Source organism: Ochotona princeps, chromosome 22, assembly GCF_030435755.1.
Source record: "Ochotona princeps isolate mOchPri1 chromosome 22, mOchPri1.hap1, whole genome shotgun sequence".
Lineage (NCBI taxonomy): Eukaryota > Metazoa > Chordata > Mammalia > Lagomorpha > Ochotonidae > Ochotona > Ochotona princeps.
This window is the reverse complement of record NC_080853.1, coordinates 30683545-30703826: the sequence shown is the minus strand read 5'-3', so window position 1 is coordinate 30703826 and position 20282 is coordinate 30683545. Positions and strand designations below refer to the sequence as shown.

Genomic DNA, 20282 nt, shown 5'->3' with positions numbered 1-20282 from the left:
GGATTAGAACCAGTGCCCATATGGGATCCTGGTGCTTTCAAGGCGAGGACTTTAATTGCTAAGCTCTCGCGCTGGGCCTGGTGCTGGGATTTCTACCACCTACATGGGATAGGGTTCCAAACTACTGGTTTTGACCTGACCCAGCGTTGGTGGTTCTGGCCATTTGGGAGATGAATCAGTAGAAGGAAGATCTCTTTCTTTCCTCCTCATTTTCTGGTACTCTGCCCTTCCAGTAAACACAGAAATCTTAAAAAAAAAATCATCAAATAATGTACTAACAAGCAAAAATACATTAGAAGAACATATCACATTGATTTCATTTAAGAAGTAGAGACAAATCTACAAGAAAAATGTGCATGGTGGAAAGCCAAGTGGTAAGACTGTAGACCTGGAATCAGTAGGCCTAAAATCTCTTCCGTTTCCTTGACAAAGATGCTATCCCTCAGACACCTGCCTCCTAATTACTCTCCAGAATGGCAGGATCTATTTTCTTGTTTTCTTAGATTTCCCCGCTTTTCCCCCTCTTAATCCTGAGGCTGATTCAACACTGTTATGAGATACACAGATTGTTGGTTATCCTGCCATTCAATTGTACCATCAACACATATTATCCCAAACAAGTATTTACCAGATACTGACTGAGGGACTTGATTGAGCAGAGTCATTAGATCTAAAGTAAGAGTGGAAAGGGGATAAAGAATGTGTGATTCATTTTTTCTTCACCTATTGTATTGCCAATTTTCAGGCGCAAATAAAAATTCTTATCTTAATATCTTTTTCCCCACTCGTGGCAGCTGTTACATAATGACATGTATGGAAAAGATAAATGTCAGAAAAATATTTCTACAGATGTCCCTTAAAGATAAATGACTATTTATATAAATATGCAAAAAGATGACATTTTCAAGGAAAAGATACATCCATTCATGTCAAGATTTTACGACAGTGCTTAATTCTCCCCCACCCCAAAACAATGAAAACTCATAGTACAGAGGTCTGCTTGCAAGTACCAGCTGTCATGTTGTGCGAGTTAATTAAGCTTCTTCCCTCAGTCTTTTTGCGTTAGCCCGTAGCTAACAACCTTATCTTCATCCTTCCATAGCTGTGAAAACTTTTCATTGTCGTTGACAATGAAAAGCACGCTTTCCTTGCTTGGTAGTGGTGCTGGTGAGAATCCAGAATGAGAAATGTATGCATCTTTCCCCTCATTAGCTGATGCTAGTGAGAGTTGAACTAGTGAATCTTGGTAATTACTAGCTAGCCTAAAGGTACAGATTGACACCTCTGAAACTGTGCGCATACTTCTTTGTCCTGTTCAGGGACATCTGATCTTAGACACACATAGTTTTGAGGAGATACAAAGTATTTATTTTTGTGTCCTCACTCTCATGAACAAGCTGCTAAGGACTCCAAAATCCCCTTTGCATTGCTGATTTGCTTGTTTGTTTCAATTTGACATGGCCTTGCTAGGTCTTAATTCCTCCAGCTGTGGAAACCCCAGGGGCATACATGGAGTCTCTAGAATAGCTCCGGGACAAATCCAGGGGAGCACTGTGAAGACATTTCTCTGGAACATGCCTTTCATCTTCCCAGTACTTCCTGCAGCCAATTGCACACTGACCTCCTAGGAAAGCCAAGTGACTCTATGTAGAGCAGCTGCCAGACTTAGCCAGGGCTCACAGATTCTCATAATAGTTTCATTGTTGTCTTATTTACATATCATCTTTTTTGATAGAAGGCTTCAGCAATTTCACAGGTCCACATACCTTTCCAATACTCATTTTAGATTTAAGATGATGAAACAAAGAAGCAGTAGGTGCTGCAATTGCCCATGATTCTTTTGGGTTAAAGTTCATAGAGTACTGACATCCTAATGACAGTATTTATCTGCTGCTAGAATGGACCGAGTGGCACAACTTGTAAATGTAGCTTCCCTGAACCAATAATAGGCAGTGCAAATTTCTCCACAAGTAGATAGCAAAATGGTCATGTCATTCATCACCCTTGCAGCAATGACTGTGGTAACTTTCAATATCATTCGAATTTGTTTACTACTCTTTGTTCTATTGCCTTTTCATCAGCATGCTTTGCATTGCTCTGTGGAATTGAAAAAGTCATGTTATTTAAAATATAGTTTACATATAGGGATATAAAATGATTTCTGTACCAAAAACTAATGTTCACGGCATGTGACAATACTGTAGGATTAGAAGGTCATCATATTACTCCATAAACATTTGTAGCCCCATATAATTCACTGGCATCCATTATGTACATTTCCTGGTGGATGTGCACCCAAATCCTGAAATTGCAATGTCACTAAAAATGAAATTGGAAATGCCTGGAAATTAACTTGGAAATCATTTCATCCTACCCTGATTTGATTATTACATTTTTAAATCAGATACTTTTTGAGTTGACTGACTGACATACTTCCTGGCCTTTAAAAAAATAATAATAAAGGTTTTTATTTTCAATCTCCTTTAAATCATGTTCTTCCCATATTTACTGAAAGCAGTGATGGAGTCAGAGGTCACGTTTCTGGGCAGATGCTTCAGGATATCAGATTTCTAAGAAGACCAAGTTACAACTTTGGGGTGCAAATTCCTTGGCAGCAACCACATTCATTTCCCATTGCTTTAGCCTCATGAGCTCAAAAAAAAAATCTGAGACCGTTCTCTTTTGCTTGTAGTTAACTTTAGTAACCCTTGCTGTAGCAGGCCATTTTTTATGCTTCCTGTCTTGCTAGTTTTACTCTTGTCTAAATGTATAAAATTGCTTTAAATATAATGTTTCACTTCTCTCCTACTGTATCTCATAATTGTTGCTGTCATACTCTTCCAGAGTCAAAATGGTATTTGAATAATCAGTTCATTTAGCAAAGTGATTTTGAAAAGGGAAGGGTTAATTATGAATGATTGGTTACCTGAGGTGGAAAGTGTACTGTTATTCTGATGGTGCTGGGCACCTTGGGAATAAGGACTGATGAGACTACAGTGCCAAAACTAACCTTGGATTCAGAGAGCCTTCCGATTGGACTTTGCAATTCACGTCTGTTGCTGGACAGATTGCTTTTGACTCTGTTTTCCCCTGTATGAGATGGTAAGTAGCTTGCCTCATTCATTGGCTTTTGGGAGGACACAATGAAGTGATGCAAAATAGACAGCGTTCTATCTGGTACACATTAAGCAATCTGCATTGTCTATACCTCCAGGGTGAACTCATTTAGCATCTCAAAATGAACTCTGTGGTGTTTGCTTTGCTTGGACATAAACGGAGAAGCAGAGAAACCTCCTTCTCACCCTAAGGGTGGAGTATTGCTCTTCTGTATTCTAATTCTTTTTAATAGGAAAAGGGCATCTTGCATGTGGTGGGGAAGACCAGCCCACATGGCGCACAGTCATGGAACAGAAGATGTACTTTATTACATGGAGTGCTTTTGCACCACAAATGTGCACACAGATGTGGTCATCAACAGAGATAACTAGTTTACAAGCCCTCCCTGGAAACTCCTCATAGTTTTTAGTAGAAAAGTGATATTCAGCCAAGTGCTGCACTGAAGCTCAGCCCATGATTAAAACTTTTCCAACTTCTCAACACTCAAAGGAATTAGAAAGGAAAAATGACAGGCAGTGTGTTTCTGACCAAGGTGTGAGACCAGGGGTCACAGACTAGACTGCAGTGTAGTGAAGTATTTCGCGTGACCTCTTCTTTCCGTTTCTTCACCCTTTCCTCCCTGCCTCCTTTTCAGCCCTCTTTCCTCTGCCCCTCCTTCTTTCATCCTTTTGTTCCATTTCTTGCCCTTCTCTGTTCTTCTCCTCTTTCCTTCTCCTTTATTTTTAAGAAAAACAAACACATTATATTAAGGTTATGCAGAAAGTTCACATTAATTCAGTTTCTGAATTTTATAACTACTTTGTTATATTTTCATGATACACATAAAGGATCATGTAGGTGTGAGCTATTGGCAGAAGACTCAACAGAGTTTTAATCTATAAACTTGACCTCAGCAAAGGATGAGCAAAAAAAATAGTGACAATCATAGCAAAAGCCTTAATTCCAAGTATACTTGGGGCTCTATCATCTTGTTCTGAGTATTTTATTTTGCAGACTCCAGTATTTTTATTTGCCACCTCAGAGCTCCTTGCATGAGCACTTCTGTTTGAATTGTGTTAGGTTTAGTCACACAAAAGTCTAGTTTTCTTTAAATGGAAGTACATAAGTACATGAAAGTTTAAGAGGCTTTTCTTGGACATCTCCATGCTCCTTCCTTGTCATTGATAATATGTTTTTCTCCTCAAAATGGTGATTTTCATTAGTTTCCCACTTTATAATATTTTATTAAACTTTTTAAACCAAAACAGGAACCTGTGATATAGCTTTCCTATGTGATATTCTGTCCTTACAGTATTATATAGATATGCTTATATAATAATGTTATATACAAAAAGATACCACATGACACATATTTTCATCTTATAATGTATACATACTTTAACTAAATATAGGATATTATTAGGCACCAAGTGTTAGCTAAACTGTCTGATCCCAATAACTCCATGTGAACCTTCTTCATATGGGGGGGCATATTTCTTTCTCTTCTGGAGTTAAAATTATAATCATTAAAACAGTGACTAAAAGTGGCCTAATTTGTTTCTTTTACAGAAAGCAACTCATAGAATAAATCAGTTGTGCTGTTCCATGACTCATATATCTACTTTCCAAGGTGGTCAGTGTCTTCAAGACATTGGCCAATGATAATGCTTTCTTTTTGAGTATTTTGAAATTCCTGAATGATCAGAGATGCTCCTTCCCTATCCCTGGCTGCTTCTCCTTACATAAGCGTAGTGAGTTAATGACAAAGTAATGTTCAAGAAATCAAAATGATGACAAAACCAAGAGCTTGAAATGACTAAGTCTTTGTTGCTTGTGGCTTGAGGGGGTGTGAGGCACCACCCGCTGAGGTATCTGAGTGGGTCACCCAGCAGACTTGCCAAAGATTGGGAGGGAAGGGGAAACAAGTTGCCTCTTGGGAAAGGCCCCATGTTGTATTAGTAGTAGTGGTAAAATGTTGGGTGGGGATTAGGGCACACAATTAAAAGGAAAGGACAGGAAAGGATTTGAACAGAAATAGAGAGAGAATAGGTTAAATGTCCTAAGTGTGTCTTCTACTCTAACTTATGCTTCTTGTTTTGTAAAGAATAAAAATCTACTTTTCTATTAGCTGGACCTGGAAGATGCCTACATACATGTAGAAATATTTGAATAATACATTTATGATTCTTATTTTGACACAAAATATATTCCTTTAGACAAAGTGAAGGTATGAGTTATCTCAATAGATGGATTTATCTTAAACCCTTTTTTGTAAATTTTAAATTGAGTGCTATGTTAAAACATTGAGGGTAGAGAGTGAATGCCAGTTTATAAGTCAGGACATAGCTAAATCTGGTGTTGGTTCTTTCATCGGGTATTATAAACTATGTAGTGCTAAAAATATAGCCAGCTTGCAGATGAGAAAACTGATATTTGCTTCATGAAACTCGTAGTACTGGCATTCAGTGGATCAGAGCTTTGGCCCAAGGCAATGCTAACTAAGAAGAAGCACACTCGGGCATTGCTCAGAGCATTCTAATAGATTCTAAGCATTTGGAAGGCCTTCAGTCTTACTCCATCCAGTCTTTCCTCATCCTGTGGCCTACATAATATGTCTGCACTGTGAACATAGTGCTCTATATTCCCTGATTAAAACTCTTGGATATGGCTTGGAATGAACTGTGTTTCCCTAAATTTATATGGAGTCCTAACCCTGGTAATAACTCAGAATGCAGCCTTATTTGGAAGTCAAGTCACTGCAGATGTAATTAGTTCAGATGAAGTCACTGGGGTGGCCCCACTCCAATATAGCTAATGTTCTTATAAAAAAAGAGAAAAATTGGACACAGCGATGCACATAGAGAGAATGCCATGTGAACATCTACAAGGAAAGGAGAGAAGCCTGGGATAGAACCTTCCCTCATAGTTCTAGAGAGAGCCAGTCCTGCTGGCACCTTAATTTTATACTGCTAGCCTCCAGAAGTGTGAGACAACTCATTTAGGTTGTTTAAGTCATCCCATCTGGGGGAACCTTGCTAAACAAAAGGAGTAATTGTGCAAGATAGATTTCCATTATTTGTAAGATGAAGTCCAACGTCCTATACCTGGAAGGAGGGAAGCAAAACACCAACATCAAGCAAGTGTAACTCCAGCTAAGCATGCTTGATTTGTGGAATTGCGAATGGACTTGATAAAAATTCATGAAGTATCTTCACACATGCTGGGAGTTACTCTATTTTTATAATATAGGAATCTTTTATGACAGGAATTTCAGAATATTTAGATGTGAACTAAATTGATGCAGTTCCCAAGAAGCTTAGGCTGGCACAGGCAAATAGTTGCACAATTAATAATACAAAGAGAGCAAATAATGAATAGAATGCTGGGGAAGCAACACTTTTCTTGGAGGACTCCTGAAAAGGAAAAAGCTTTCACTGAAGCAGTCAAGTTTAAGTTTGTACTTGCATCTGAAGGATGAAAAGTAGTAGGTCATTGGAAGGAGATGCTGGAAGAAATCACTTCAAGGTCAAGGGAGTCGGAAAGTTTGCAATGAAGATGTCAAGATATCAGTATTGAGACATTCCTGGACAAGAAGATGCAGGTACAGGTGTAAGAGGAAAGGCTAGGTAGAGCTATTAGAGATGTAAATCCTCACAGTTGTGAAAAGACAAATACTTAACTGAAAAAGTAGAGAATAATGACCTAGACAAAGAGGGCAAGAGAAGAAAAGAAAGGGTTTAATACGCTGAAAGGATTGAACCTCCCTTGTTTGGCTCCAGGAAGATGAGCCAGCAGTAATGGTCAGGAATAGGAGGAAAGAATGCGCAGAAGGATGTGCTCAAGAAGCCAAAGAAAGGGAGTTTTGAGACAGAAACAAAGACTGATAATCTTCAGAATTCTGAAGCTGCGTTACTTCTGAGAAAAACGAAGTGCTTTATCCACACAGGGGCCTAGCAGGAGCTCTTCCAAGGCCTTGTCCTGGAGAAATGAAAGGAAGGTATAAGCAGTGCTGCTGGTGTCCTGCCCACATCCCTTTGGCAGTCACTTCTAGATCCCAAAGGCTGCTTATTATGAACACCTGTAACTCTTTGCTTGAGGCTGTTGCTTATTTTTATCTTGCTTGGGAGGAGGGGGACTGGAAATCACCTTTAACCTAAATATCGATGCTGGAGTGACAGTTAATTCACTGAGAAACAGCCCTGAAAAAATGACATATCCGGAGATGATAACTAAGTATACCTGTCCTTTGATCCTAACCGAGTCTCTCATAGTTTGCCAAGGGGATTGACTTATTTGATTATTTAATCTCCATGAACTTTTTGTTCTTCAAGAGCACACTCCTCAACTCCCTGAGCAGTGTTGGTGAGAATCCCCCACCAAACACGTTATTCACCCTTCCATCTGTGCCTCAGTGGCTGTTTTAGAAGTACCAAAACCTTCTAGAAGATAAAGAGATGGACCAGTACATGTAAACTCAATGACTGATAGTAATGGGAGAAACAACACTGCTTTATTCTTTATTTTCATTGTGAAGAATGCTGGGTTGATTGAAACATTTGAGGAGGCATAAAGGGAGATTTTATAGGCATCTGTATACACAGTTACATTTATTCCTGACGTTATTGGTTCAAATATTTGAGAGAAGAGTACAAAACAATGCAGAGGAAAAATGCGATACGATTTGTGTGCTAAAATCTGGGAGACTTCTTGGTAGGCGTGATCAAGACATAGACATTGCTTCTTGAAAAGAGTGAATGAGCTCTGGTGTTCTTGGAATTTTGTGTGCTTAGGAACTTTTAGCATCTCTGGAATCCACTTACCCACTCCATAACATCCTATCTTTCCAGATGTGAAAACTGAAGGGTCAGTTGTCAGCTGAGCACTCCTGTATTATTTTCTCAGCAATTATTTTAAGGAATGAATTTGAATAAAATGCACTTTTGGCATCATTTTTAGAAAAGGATGATGATTTATGCTTTTCTTGCAAGGACAAGATGGCTCTGGGCATGAGTCATGGCTGTACCCTGGGAAGATTCCGATGGGAACCTTGCTCTTGCTGGTTGATCCATACCTTACAAGGACTTGAGGCCGTGCATGGCTTTTATTAAAATGTGCATTTTTCTTGTTACGGCTCAGGCTTCATCTTTTCCTTTCTCAACTCAAGCTCTGTTTCTATTTCACATGCACCTGATTCAGAGTGGGACTCAGAGTGGTTTGGGAACAGTAATTTGAAAATTCTTTGATTGTTTGTCAGCTGCAGCTGCAGCTGGGGAATGGGTGAGTTCTGGGAGAGAAGTTGTTTCCAATGGTAGACAAAGTTCTGACTTTTCCCATATCTCTGCCTCTGTGAGACTCATTTGCAACACATCAAAATCACTGGTAGGCCATGAGAGCTGCGAAGCATAGCAGAGATCTGTCTGTTTCTCAGCTGCAGAAAGAAATGTTTTTAAAAATAGCTTTTAATGTAATTGTCGCAGTAAAAATCCCCCTGCCCCAGAGCAGATATTCCTTGGAAACTGCACCAATATCTTTCAGGGCCAAGGTGAAAGAATTCTAAGACCTTTCTTGAAGCTTCCCAGGTTAGAATCATCTCTATCATTGTCCTTGGCTGCGTTTCTCAAAATGTGTTCTACAGGACTGCCTCTCCGGTTTCATGTGCTAAAAATCACCTGGGGATTCTGCTGAACTGTAGATTGTTTCAGTCATCCTTGTGTGAGGTTTAAAGTTCTGCATTTCCTATAAGCTGCCTGGAGATGTGGATACTGTTCAATGTTCATCTTTGAATCCCCCTCTAAGTTGCAGAGGGATGCACAAGCGAGAACTTGTCAGACACAGTGCAACATACAGGTTCTCCGATCCATTATTTCCAAGTAAGAAACAACAACAGCAGTTCCATGTTGATCATCCTTTCCAAAAGTCTGCAAATCAACGAATTTCTCTGAGATTGCCCTGATGCAGTCTGATTCAAAAATGAACAAATCAGAGAATTCCATTGTGATATGCTCTCTCTTAACAGCATGGGAAATTAGATTTCTTTGTGAAGAGAAAGAATACTCGCGCACGCGCACGTGTGTGTGTGTGTGTGTGTGTGTGTGTGTGTTATTCTTTCAAGTATTTGATCAGGCACTTGAGCAGACTGCTTGACCCTCTTTGATAACTCTTGAAAAGCCGTTTCCACTCAGTACTGTCGTTTCCCAAGTGAATAAGATTCTAAGTTCTTGATTATTCCAGGAATAATTTTTCTTCCTAGAATGGTGTTCTTTGCACTGTAGCTATTTAATCAGCTTGAAATACCATTGGAAGTTTAGTAGCCAGAAAGCTTTTGTCAAATGGTTGGCTGAACAGAGTGATACCCAGAAATTTCATGCCCTTCAACCTTCTGAATATGGTGTTGAATCTGTAGTGTGTCTACACTGCGTCCCATGAGCAATTCTGGTCTGTTCCAAGAATGACCATCCTTTGGGCCTTGGACATATTCTGAAGATTTTCATTTCAGTAAGTGCTCTGAAGGTTTCTCATGCAGTTCTTGAGTTCGAAGGACCACATGCTGAGAATAATTCTACTTCCTTTGTCGTACAGAACAGACCCTCTCCATGTATTTGTATTGGTTTGGCCAACATGCACCTTTGTGAGTTAAGTGTCAATGTTTTATTTTGTACTTTATGAGGGATACGTATCACTGCATGGGATAAATTAAAACTACTTTAGAAGATTTGCTATGATGTAAGGCTTCAACAATTTTGTAAAAGGATTTGATTGGCAAGGGAGCTTAAGATACAGCATTATGTTTTGATAGGGGTCACAGAAAATTTAAAAAAACAAATTCTCACCATAATTTGCTTACAGAAATAAAAGTTTTCTTACAATAAAATCTTATATTAGAAGATTTTATGATAATGAGGATTGTCTTTTTCTCTAAAAAAATTTGTTCATGGTTAGTGCAAAGATTGGGACAAAACTAAATCCTTAACATATTTTCATTAGTTCAGTCATTTAGTATTTTTGGTAAAATTCTCACACTTCATATGTTTAGTTCAACTTCCAAGGTCAATCATTTTACATGTATGACTCCAAAATATGACACCTGATATTCTTTCCAGTGGTATCTGCTTATTGCAGTGTTTAGATCAGAAAATATTTTCTGGAAATATCTGCCGTGGTTGACTCTCGCTCTCCTTGAGTGCTAAGCAACAAAATCTCAGCATTGGTTCTTTTATCAGAGTCATTGCCTGAGTAAGTTCCTCAGAGTTTCTAGATTATTCTGCTTGTGTATTTCCTTAAAAATGGGAATTCTCTGCCCCTTTCTGTGGACTGTCAGAAGCCACAGTGTAGCATTTCCATATCTTGTCATCTACAGAGCTTTTGCATGCACTGTCCCATTCAGCACATGTCATGGAACTTCAAGCGCATGTAAGTTTGTTTCACCTTTACCTTGAGGACTGAGAAAGGAGGCCCAGAAGACATTTAACATTGTGCCCAATACCAATCGAGGAAGAAGTAGAACCAACATTGAAACTTGATCTCCAGATATCAAATGCACAATTGTCCTGGCTAGAACCCAGCTCCCAACTCTGACTCATTTGGTGTCATATTGTAGATCTCAATAGTCTAATTTTCACAGACTTTTTGCTCTGCCATTTGTTCAAATGGCAAATTGCCTGGCTGAATGATCACGAAGTAAAATAAAGATGTAAGAAAACAAAGAAAAATTCGTGTTAAGAAGTCAACATGTTAGAACTTGACGAAGTGTTGATTGAATCAGTCGCTTTGGTTGGGACAGATTTGGGTTGGTCTTGAAATGAGACACAGGGATGACTTTAGCACAGAGGAATTTTTTAAAAATTCCAATTCATTGGTTAAGTAAAGCATTTTATTTTAATAGGAATGAAGTTCACATGAGTATTGCATACAGATAAGTTTTTCATCAACAAACCACATTCTGCCTGTGCCAAAGTGACGTCCTGGACTGAGAATTAAATGACATCTGCATAGCATCATGGCAACTGGTTACTGTTGGAAAATAAAGCTCAGTAAAAATAAGCAACAAAAAGAAACAGTCAATTAACCTGTTTATCCTACATCATATCCAACATTCATTCTGAATTTAAAATTTAAGCTTTTTAATTATCCCTCCCCCCCCTTCTTTTTGGTGGAGGAGAGCTTCCTTTACGAACCATTTAGTACTCTGTAGGCTCATTCAGGTTAGAGCTATCCAAGTAAGACTGAAACATACAGCTGAGAACACATATTCCTATATGCAGTGGAACATGATGAGTGCTTGATAGATAATTCCTGGAGGAGAAAAGAGCTAAGTGCCCTTACGTGTTTTTAACCATTTAATCTATTGGATTTACACTGGATCCTTGGCTGCTAGCGGGATGTGATTCTGCAAATGATGAAATACAAGGGTGCAGCCATCATGAGGACATTGGAATGGAAGTGCCCTGCAGAGCAGACACATGGTTTATGCTTGCTCTGTATTGTTCACTCTGTTTAGCACAGCACAGAGCACCATGAAGATGGCCAGCGAAGACTCCCAAATTAGCAAAGTGAGAGAATCAGTGTCAACCTTAACTGCTTGTGTTCTGAGAAATGTGGAAAGGTTGTGTCATGGAAATTGACAGAGTGCATGGAGGCAAGAGAAGGAGAATGAGTGTTTTCCTCCTAATTTTTGTTTCAAGGTCTTTTCTTCTTATAGTATATATTAATAATTATGATAGTATTTAGATTGCAATGTACTTTACTGGATAATCTGCACCACTTTTTCATTTACCACTATTTTGGTGTATAATTATCAACTCTAACATATTCTTAAGATATTCATGTATAGGTTGTACCTGTTTAATATTTAAACTAGAAATCAGTGGTCATAGGCCTGGTGGTGTTGTCCTTTGGGATGCCAACATCCCCTCTAAAAGTGCTTGGTTCATGTCTCAGTCCCTCTGCTTCTGATCCAGTGTGATGCTGACACACGCCCTGAAAGGCAGAAGTTGACAGCTCAAGTGTTTGTGTTCCTGCCCCACACAATGAGGGATTCCCATTGAATTCTGATTTCCTGGATCAGGCCTGGACTCACTTCAGGCATTTGTAAAGTGAATCAGAAAATCAAAAGATCTCTTTCTGGTTTTGTCTTTCTGCCTTTTAAATAAAATGAAAATTAACAAAAACTTAAAAAGTAAGCATCTTGTGATAGTAGAAATCTTACTAAGTGTAGTGTTCTGCTCCAATAACAAGAAAACTTAAAACATGATGTAGAATTTTTTTCAGAGTTACGTCCTCTCTGTTGACAGTGGAAGTAAAAACTTGGACCTAATGAAACAGTCAAACAAACCCTCTCCTCACATCCAGTTGCCAACAGGCAGGCCCATAGTCTGAACACAGGAACTGAACACAGGAAGCTTAATATTTGTTTTGCATTATGAGGATATTGGAGCCCTAAATATTTTTTTTTAAGTTTTTGGTTCTTAGAGATACAAATACTGTTTACATACAAGATACCAGCCTGCATGACACTGCATCCCTGGCAGGGCGCCCATCTGCACACATACAGCCCCCATTGTGTGCAGCAGACAGTGGCCATTGGGCTTTGCCTTGTACAAATTGAATTAACAAACAGTTAATGGGAACCAGCTTTAACAGATAGCATGGCCAGATTTCAGAGGAAGTTTTATTATTATTATTGTTTTATTTTTTTTTCCAATTCCTTCTCACTAGCAGCTGTTGCTATAAGCAAATATTCACTCTTCATATTGTCTGCCAAATTCATGTCAGCATAATCTTTTACATCTATCTAATTTTTAAAATTTTGACCTTTTCCTTTCTGTCTTTTTCTTTATACAATTTTGCATTCTCTCCACTATTTATTAGCTTCTCTGGTATGGGGTCAGAGATACCATGTCTGGAACTCCTAGTCAGGGTGCAACACCTTGAATTCAGTAAGTGTTTGACAGTGGGATATTGTGAAAGACACCAAGAATAAATGATCATATTATTATTGTTGTTGTTTTGAGAGGCAGAGAGAGCAAGAGAAGTGAGAAAAAGCAGAAAAATACTTCTATCTGCTGATTCATTCTGCAACACCTGGAGCTCAGCTACTCTGAATTTGGGGGCAGGAAGCTCAGCCTAGGTCTCCCCTATAGGTGGCGGGAACCACCTGAGCCATCAATGGGTGCTGTTTGCTAGGGTCTGTATGCACTGGAAGCTGGCCAGAGCTGTGTTCAGACCAAGACTCTGATGTACGACACAGGTGTGGGCATCACTGGGCCAACTGCCTGCCCCAAGAAGAAATTTTTGAAACTACTGAAGCCTTTTACCAGCCCCATTCTACGGGATGGTGTCTTTCACAGTGATGTGTGTTGTCTAGAAAGTTCCAATTTCATATGTCTATCAAAGAAGCAGAACAACACCAGAAAGCTAACAGCTATATTTACATTTGCAAATATTCAATTCCATGCACTCACACCATGTTGTGGAATTACATGCCATCTACTCATACGGATTTATATAATTTTGTGGAAAGTTTAGTCTTGAAGAGATATTCACGAACATGTCAAAAGGTGGCACCTTTCATTATAAAATGTGTGGGGCCCGCATCATGGCATGGCAGGTTAATCCACCTGCAAATGCCAGCATTCTGTACTCTCTCTGGTTTGGGTCCTCACTTATTTGCTTCTGGTTTAGCTCACTGCTAATTTGCCAGAGAAAAATTTCAGAGATGAATTAAGTGATTGGATCCCTACCATCCATATATAAGACGGGATGGAGTTTTAGAGTCTGGGATTCGGCTTGACCCAGTCCAGGCTGTTGTGGTCGTTTAGGGATAGAAACAGTCAATTAAAGTCTCTTTCTTCTCTGTCTTTCTCTGTACCTCTGCCTTTCAAATAAATAAATAAATGAATAAATATTTTTTTACAAAGACAGATATAAATAAGTAAATATTTTAAAAAATATGTCTTTATTCTGAATATTTAGATTTCCCTGAAAAGACTGTAAAAATGAATTTGTATCTTATTTGTTTGTAACTTCTTATCTATCACTCCCTATTAATTATATATATAATTATGTATATACATAAAATTATATATATATATATATACATACACAATTAGATCTCCTAATAGACTTAGGGTTGTCAAATAAAATAGAGGATGTCTGGTTAAATGCAAATTTCAGATTTAAATAAATATTGAATCTGCTGTATCTACCAAAATTTACAGGACATACTTATAATAAAAAATTAGTGCTTTTTTGAAAATCAAATTTAACTGCCATCTTGTTTTTTTATTTGCTTAATCTGGCAACCCAAAGTAGATTAAAAAACTCTTCAGCTGTCAAGCAAATGATTGTCTTCATCCTATTCTTATCTGCCCTTCACTATCTTCTCCAAATACGTAAAATTTCAACTCCTAAAACATCAGACAGGCAAAGAAGTTTTTTCTGTTTTTGATTCAAAGCTGTTTACATATATTTAATGGACATTTTCTTAGTTTCTATTTTTTGGTTGATGCGTGATAATAGCAAAGTCATGATAAGCTTTCGTAATTCTTTCATGTATGGAATCTATCCGTACTTGTGAATACATCCAGGCGCATGGCACAGTCATTGAGTTCCTGATCGCAGTTCTTTTGCTCTTCAGCTTCCACACCGTTAGTCTAGTAACTGGAATCTGCCTCTTCCTCTTGATTTCAACTGTGACCCAATGACCCATGAGACCCAGGAGATGTTTGCAGATGGGACACACACTCCTTTTATGTTTCCACTTCCAATGGTACACCTGTCTTCACTGTGAGGACATGACAGGGCTAGCCTTTGCAGGAAAGGGAGGGTGAAGGTGGGGAAGAATGTTTAGCCTCTACGAATTCCTGTCAATCACCCAGGAGACTAAACAGTCATATTGCAAGATTTTACTTTTCTCCCCGAGTCATTACTCATCATTTGTGTGTTGGTACAGGCAAGGATACAAGAAAGCATATGTATGCCAGTCAGTTTCAATCTTGATGTGAACCGGATCTGTTCTTTAAATTCTGAGCATACCAAGGACATATGGGTAAATTGTATTTTCCATACTACATAATGCCTTGAAAGAAAATAAAGGCAAGGAGAAATGAATGTAGCATTTTTTAAAATGTGAGGTAAAAGTGAAGCTACATGCTGAAGACTAGTTGGTCCATGTGGTAAAATTTTTGAGGACAACTTAGGTTTAGTTTGTGAGGGTGACTAGGTGTTTATTCACATGGACAGGGCCTTGATTGAGCAGGAAGTGGATGTTTCATGAAGTGTGTTTCATGCATGTTCATTTTCTCTGTCTCATTATGTCTTTATGAACATTGATGAACAAAGTAGGAAGATATGAGCAATTTTCTGTTTGTGCACCCTTGGTGGAATGTGAAATTGTCTTCTCAGTTCCATGCACAATCTGCTGAAGTTTTTTTTTTTTTTTATGATGTCCAACTAAAGTATCTCATGCATTTCCATTTTCACCAGGTTAATTAAAAGCTTGGACTCACTGGGTCAGACATAGATGGATGTCTATTAGACACTCTTCCTTCCTGTAGACTCCTATACTGCTGAGTACTCCAGAAAGAGAGAAAGGAAGGATCAGGGCATCTCATTTTAGTCCTATGCCTTTGTGTTCTGTTCAGTAAGCAAACTTCAAGGGCAGGGTTACGACTTGAGTTTCAACAAAACATCAAAGTATCACAGGTTAAAATCCCCACTTAACCTTTTCAAAGGTTCAACTATATGTACTCAAAAATCTGTACAAATAAGAAAGATAATTTCATTTTGCTAATCAGTCCTAATCTAAATGTTGAGCAAACTGTGGATAGCAAAAGCAATTGAAAACAGTGTTCTCCAAAGCTGCTAACTTTGGAAGGAATTCCTAGATATAATAGGTATGTGGGAAAAAAAATCATGTTGACAGCATAACAATTCATTCACTTCCTAACATGACTAGTCATGCACTGTACTTTAGAGCAAACAATAAGGTTATTGTTCAGATGGGAAAACAAGCAATTTGTTGGAAGGCGAAAAGGTGAAAATGTTCTGTAACCTGATTTTGTTTTGGCAGGCTGTCATTTTTTAGGTGGTTTAAGAAATGTATTTAGTAGACGCATGTTTAAAGATTTGGCCATTTGTGAAAGCAAGGTTTCTTCTAGTTTTCTTACCTCTTTGTGGTGAGTTTTTTTTTCTTTGTGTTTGTGTTTATTTAGATCCAATGGCCTGACATTCCCATTAAGTAAGAACAGCAGGGGTCTCAGATAACATTATCTGTTTCTCTCTAGAGTGCCTGCCTTGGAGATTTGTAGCTGGAAATCCTTCAAAGGTGACAACACAGTGATGAGTTAATAAGACCCAGGGCGTGATGAATGAAGCTGCTGGTAAGCTCAGTTTATGCTCCAATGAGAAGACTTTTCCAGAGCAGCCTCATGGTGTGTGCTCCCTCCTTTTCTACTTTCGCATCACGTTCTTGGCTGGATGTGGTCCAAGGTGGATGGAGTTGGGAGGAGAGGAGAGTTTGACATTTTGGAAGAAAGAATTGAAGTTTGGAATATAGTTCCATATCTGTTCCCACATTTCTGAGTTCTGTGTAATCAGAGGGTTATTTAATACCTAATGGTATTTAGGTATTTGCAAGTTGAGTTTGGGGTCGTATTGATTTCCAAACTGATACCATTTATATAAAATTCATTTTCTTCATTGAAAGGCACCTTAACTGATCCCAATTTTTCCTGTATTTTTCTTAACCTATAAAATTATATTTTGTTATTTAGCTTGGCTTAAAACATACTTCTTTTTATGTATTTCAATGGTAGGGAAAGAGAGCAAAGAGATGGACTGGAGCGCTTTTGCTCATTTCCCAAATGCTTGCAAGGTAATGGCAGAAGTTGGGAGCAAAGCCAAGAGCTGAGAACTCCATCTGGGCATCCAACATGAATACCAGGAGTCCATGTGCTTGAACTGTTGCCTAATACCTCCTAGGTCTGAGTTAAAAGGAAGCCAGAGCTGTGTGCTGGAGCTGGGAGTCAAACCCTGATGAATATGGGATGAGAATTTCTCAGCTGTTGTGCTGAATGCCCAATGCTTGACCTTTTTCTTTTCGAGTGTATTTATGAGACAGAATCAGAGGCAGCACTCGCATTTGCTGGTTCCTTCTCCACATGTTCATAATCATCCACATCTAGGAAATGAACATTCAATCCGATTCTCCCACATGGATGTCAGAGTCCCCATGACTTGAGCCACTCCTGCTGCTTCCCAGGGTTTACTGTTAGTAGGAGGCTGGAGTCAGGAGCCTGGATCCAGGTCTTGGGCCAGTACTCTGGCGCGGGTACTCTGAAGTGAGAAAAGAATATGTTAATCAAAATATCAATCACTGGGCAAAGAAACCTGTTCCTTTACTTTTAAATTAAAAAAAAAAAGCGAGGCCCAGCATCCAGCTTTGTGGCATAAAAGGTAAAACTACCGCCCTGATTGCCAATATCCCATGTGTACACACTGGTTCAAATCCTGTTCCACTTCCAATCCAGCTTTCTGCAAATGTGCCTGTGAAAGCCACCAATGATGGCCCAGGTCCCTGGACTCCTGCAAACACTTGGAAGACCAGGAAGAAGCTTCTGGCTCCTTGCTGTGGCTTTGCAGCCATGTGGAGAGTGAACCAGCAAATGGGCAATCTCTCTCTCTTTCTCTCTAACGCTGTCTTTCAAATAAATAAGTAAATCTCAAAAATTTTTTTAAAAGCAAAGCTTGTTTTTTTCTCTCTAATCATGAATCGGTAGAAATCTAGCTCTTCTAGGCTTCAAAGAAATATTTAGCAAAGTCTTCCACAAATAGCATACTACTAATATGCGCAAAAGCAGTAGGAAATATATAAATATTTAAGAAAGATTTAGGCCAGTTCTCAAGAAGTAGAGGCTGGATTCCTAGTACTTTATATTCTGTCTTCAGAAACTTTTGTGGGTGCCATGGTCAGACGGCATGATTCTTCCTACATGTTTTTATAGGTTCCTCCCAAGAATTTGGGTCTCTCTCGTTCCCATTTGAATGCTTGTGGCTGACAGTAACCATGTGAGCAAAAATAGTCCAAGGGCAAAACAAGCTCAGAGGCTGTAGTGAGCAGCCAGGAATATCTGCATTGTCATCAGTCAGTGCTACGAGGTCAGTGGATGCTTCTGGATTGGAAGCCTAGGCAGGCTATGGAATTTTGGAAGGTTTTTATTCCATTGATATCCATGTGATTTGGGGGTTTATTTTGCTAATAGTTCTTGCTGCTAACATTGAGTGCCAGAATAAATAATAGTGGCCAAGGGGGGAAAAAAAAGGCCTTTGGAGCTCATTTAAAGAAAACCGAGAAGAGAATTTTCTTGCCAACCTGGGCTTCATCTTTCAACCCACAATGAGAGCGAGATGGAGACAGACACAGATATGCTGCGTCTGGTGGACAATTAGTAAAAGAAAAAAAGAGTTGCTGTTTTCAGTCTAATGTCTGTGTTCCTCTTACTGACTAATTTGATGATTGTTGTATCATCTGGGTGCTTGCTATGTATTCCTCTTGAATTATTATCATTCTGTGTCCTCCAATGATACCCAAAAATATGAAGCATGGCCCCCACTTACAGATGGGGAAATTGATATGTAGACAGTAAGTGATTTGTCAGGGTCATATTAGTTATAAAGAAGTGAGAAAGAGATGGTTCCGCACTCAGGGTGAGTACAAGCGCCCTGCCAAGTATTTAGGCAGTACTTGGTTCTCATGCTCTCTTCCTGTATGTTCTCCAGGTTTTTCCTTCTCAAGATGCTAGGATTCTAGACCAGAGGGTGACAAAGGACCATTTGTCTGTGGATCATTTAGATCAACATTCATAATATATTCAAAGGATGCCAATTGCTTCCCTTGACACGATCACTAATTACTACAAATATTCAGCATCCAAACTCAATCCCAGTTTGAATAGCAATTTGACTATTTCTAAGAAACGAAGTTTCTCTTTTCATGCTTTTCCGTTCATAAGAATAACGTCTGGGATTTTGAGATTCTCCCTATTCTAAGGAATTAAACAATCTCTTGTCCAATTATTTGTATATTTAAAAAAATGGGTTACTCGTTTGAACTTAGGAATGCCCTGTGTATTAGACCACTGGGTAAAAGTGTAAGGACGGGGTGAGGCTGTGACCAGCCACACTGCTGTTTGCTGGCTCTGGCATTACTAACCAGACTCAAATCCTAGCCTTGGCATGGTTTTTGTCTTGGACAAGTTAAGTAGTCTTAACGTGTCTCAGGTTACTCTTCTGGAAAAATGGGGGAAAAAATCACAAAGCCTAATTTCAAGCACTTATAAATTCATGTTTTATATCAAAAAGTGTTCATTAAACATTATTTTACTGATTCTTACATATGTGGCAGCCAGTAGGTACAGTTGTATGTATGTTCTGAGGAAAGCATCTTAGAGTGTTGGATTTATTTAAAGATTTGTTTTTAGTTTTTTATTGGGAAGTCACATATACATAGAGGAGGAGAGACAGAGAGAAAAATCTTCCATCCACTGATTCACTCCCCAAGCAGCTGCAACAGCCGGAGCTGTGCTGATACTAAGCCAGGAGCTAGGCACTTCCTCAGGGTCTCCCATGCAGATGCAGGATCCCAAAGCTTTGGGCCATCCTCAACTGCTTTCCCAGACCATAAGCAGGGAGCTGGATGAGAAGTGGGGCCACCAGGACACGAACCATTGCCCATATGCGATCCCAGCATGTTCAAGGCGAAGACTTTAGCTGCTAGACTACCATACTGGGCCCAGAGTGTTGGATTTTAACTGTAGTTAGCATCTCCTTCTTGCAATTCAGCAGGTTGGAAGCATAGGTATTCCTTATAGCCCCTTTACCTTTCTCACATAGAATTGGTCACTCAAACTTACACTGCAGGTGATCCTTCCATTCAGACCAACTGCCTGCTCTTCCCCATAAGTGGAACTAGATGACACCCAATACAAATGATTCCTCTTACCCCATCCCCATCTGTGGGGGAGCCCTGTCACTCAGCCTCCCCGGCAGCTGCTTTGTGGAAACTTCTCCAGTTTGTCCAGGTGTTTCCCGCTCCCTTTGGTGGTCCTTTCATTTCTAAGCGAGTCTTTCTCACCTGCACATGTGTTTTTTGAGTTATCCTCTCCTCCCAGAGTTTAGCATAGATCAGC

The 20282-nt window shown here is 39.2% G+C and overlaps 1 long non-coding RNA gene across 1 annotated transcript in view; it reads left to right on the top strand.

The window, feature by feature from the left end:
- LOC131483010 (uncharacterized) overlaps positions 1 to 18204 on the top strand; it is a 175813-nt gene extending 157609 nt beyond the window's left edge. The window contains exons 2-3 of the long non-coding RNA XR_009247483.1: positions 16380 to 16475; positions 18099 to 18204. This is a non-coding gene — a long non-coding RNA (uncharacterized LOC131483010). The remainder of the gene's footprint in view (positions 1 to 16379; positions 16476 to 18098) is intronic.
- Positions 18205 to 20282: the final 2078 nt, after the last annotated feature.